Consider the following 3,214-nt stretch of genomic DNA (forward strand, 5'->3'; position numbering starts at 1 on the left):
GTTCTCTTTTCTCAACATCCTCACCAGTACTTGTCATTTGTTGATGGTAGCTATTCTGAGAAGTGTGAGTTGATACCTCATTAACTCATTGTCTTTTTTTTTTTTTTTTTTTTTTTTTACTGAGCCCAGCTGGTGTGATTCAGTGATTTTATTTATTTAAACCTCCTCTCTCTCTCTCTCTCTCTCTCTCTCTCTCTCTCTCTCTCTCTCTCTCTCTCTCTCTCTCTCTCTCTCTCTCTTTCTCTCTCTCTCTCTCTCTACCTTCCTCCCTCTCTCTCTTTGATAGATTTGGTTAAATGTTGCTGAATCTTCTCAAAGAAATAGATTTCTTGAGAAGTCTGATTAAAGGTTGGTGGATCTTCTCTAATTTTCAAAGACCCAGATCTTGATTTCGTTAAATTTTTTTAAGACTGTTTTATTTCCTCTCTGATCTTTATTTCCTTCTTTCCAGTCACTTTAGGCTTTGTTTGTTGTTGTTCTTCTAGTTCCTTTAGGTTTAAAGTTAGATTCTTTATTTGAGGCTTTTCTTGTTTCTTGAGGTAGGCTTATAATGCTAACTAGTGGCCTTGTTTATGAAATTCATGCATGGGGGAGTGGCCTGGCCTGCACTCTCTCCAATCTGGGACCCCTCAGGGGATGTTCTAGCCTAAACCAGAAGTCGGACATCCCTCTTGCCATCCAGGACCACTGGCTCCTAACTGCTCATCTGCCTGCCTGCCTGATCACCCCTAACTACTCTGCCTACAGGCCTGAATGCCTCCAACTGCCACCCCCTTCTGGCCTGATCACTCATAACTGTGCCTCCTTGGGGCCTGCTCACCCCCAACTACACCCCTGCCAGACTGATTGCCCCAACTGCCCCCCCCCCCGCCAACCTGCTTGCCCCCATCTACCCCCTCACTGCCTGATCATCCCCAACTGCTCTCCCTGCTGGCCTGCTCATTCCCAACTGCCCCTTTTGCCAGCCTGATCACCCCCAAATATGCCTCCCTGCTAGCCTTATTGCCCCTAACCACCTCTGCCTCGGCCCCACCACCATGGCTTTGTCTGGTGGGACATCCAGAAGGTCTCTTGGACTAATTAGCATATTACTCTTTTATTAGTATACACTAGTGGCCTAGTGCACGAAATTCATGCACTGGGGTGAGGGTTGTCCCTCAGCCCAGTCTGCACCCTCTTCAATCTGGGACCCCCTTGGGGCATGTCCAACTGCCGGTTTAGGCCCACAGGGATTGGGCCTAAACCAGCAGTCAGACATCCCTCTCTCAATCTGGAACAGCTGGCTTCTAACTGCTCACATGCTTGCCTATCTGATCACCCCTAACCACTCTGCCTAACAACCTGATGGCCCCCAATTGCCTCCCCTTTTGGCCTGACCACCCCTAACTGCCCCCCCCCCCCGCCAGCCTGATCACTCCCAACTTCCCCCTCAACAGCCTAATCCCCCTCAACTGCCCCCCCCCCCCATGGCCTACTCATCCCCAACTATCTCCCCTGCCAGCCTGCTTGCCCCCAACTGCCCTCCACTTCTGGCCTGATTGCCCCTAACCACCTCTGCCTCAGCCCCGCCATCATGGCTTTGTCCAGAAGGACATCCGAAATGTCTCCAGGAATGTCTCCCTGCCTAATTATCATATTACCCTTTTATTAATATAGATAATTTCTTTGAACTGCTTTCACTGTGTTCCATAGATTTTTGGGTTGTTGTATTTTCATTTTCATTTGTCTCCCAGTAACTTTTGATTTCTTCCTAGACCTTGCAAACCCATTTATGTTTAGTAATGTGTTATTTAGCCTCTATGTGTTTTTAATTTTTTCTTTCTAATTGATTTCTAGTTTTAAATCAATGTGGTCTTTATATCATTTCAATCTTCTTAAGTTTATTGACACTTGTTTGTATCCTAACATGTTGTCTATCCTGGAAAACATTTTATGTGCACTTGAAAAGAATGTATATTTGGCTGTGTTGTGGTGAAATGCTCTAAAAATGTCTGGCCTAATGTGTCTATTTTATTTTATTTTATTTTATTTTATTTTATTTTATTTTATTTTATTTTTATTCACTGTTTCCAGAGGTACTGCAACACTGGGTTTCTATTCCATTTTCCTGCTCCAAAAATCCATTTAATATATTGTTCTCAGATAGAGGACATATCAGATATTAAACTGATAAGAACAGATACTACACTTGATTTTAGCCCAAAGGCTGAGAAGTGATCTAATGTGTCATTTAAGGCCACATTTTCTTGTTAATTTTTTGTGTGTGTCTGAAAGAGTTATCCACTGATGTCTTGGAGTGGTAAAGTCCCATACTATGACAGCATTACTGTCTATTTTTCCATTTTTGTCCATCAATATTTGCTTTACATATTTAGTTGCTTCCATATAGGGCACTCAGATGTTTACAATGATTATATTCTCTTGTTGGATTGATCCTGCTATCCTTATCTAATGTCCTCTTTGTTTCTTATTTTGGCTTTTGTTTTGAAATTTTATCTGAATGCCTCCCAGATTTTGGTTGGTTGGTTTGTTTCCATTTAAAAAAAAAAATCTTGTCCCACTTCTTTATTTTCGGTCTCTGTGTGTCTTTTGATCCAAGGTGGGTGTCTTGTATACAGCATATATATAGGTTTTGATTTTTTTAAAATCTATTCAACTACCTATGTCTTTTGATTTGATCATTTAATCCATTTTCATTTAAAATGATTATTGATAGATATGCATTTATTGACATTTCATTGTTTATATTTACTTTCCTCCCCCACCCATTTTTTTTTCTTAAAAAAGTCCCTTTAACATTTCTTGTAATACTAATTTGGTGCCAATAAACTTCTTTATCTTTTATTCAATTTAAAAAAAAGAGAGAGAGAGAGAGAGAGAGAAAAGCCTTGTTGGTTAAAGTAGTCTGGGTCCTTGATTTTCATCATTTTGAATATTTTGTGCCAATCCTTTCTGTCCTGAAAAGCTTTTGTTGAGATATCAGCTGAAATTCTTATGGGAGCAACCTTGTAAGTGACTAGCTGTTTTTCCCTTGAATCTGAATCTGCATTAACCTGGTGAATTTTAACCTTACTGCTTTTAAGATTCTGTTTTTGTCTTTAACCATTGGCATTTTAATTATTATGTGTCTTGGTGGAGCCTCTTTGGGTTTATTTTGCTTGGGACTCTTCACACTGCCTGGACTTATGTGTCTTTTTCATCACAAGGTTAGGGA

General features: G+C 40.8%; 1 pseudogene; it reads right to left on the reverse strand.

Annotated features, from left to right (window-relative positions):
* Window positions 1-2,053: 2,053 nt before the first annotated feature.
* Window positions 2,054-2,218, reverse strand: LOC118730913 (annotated as a pseudogene).
* Between the last annotated feature and the right edge of the window lie 996 nt (window positions 2,219-3,214).

The sequence above is a fragment of the Pipistrellus kuhlii genome, unplaced genomic scaffold (assembly GCF_014108245.1).
Source record: "Pipistrellus kuhlii isolate mPipKuh1 unplaced genomic scaffold, mPipKuh1.p scaffold_m20_p_3, whole genome shotgun sequence".
NCBI classification, from domain to species: Eukaryota; Metazoa; Chordata; class Mammalia; order Chiroptera; family Vespertilionidae; genus Pipistrellus; species Pipistrellus kuhlii.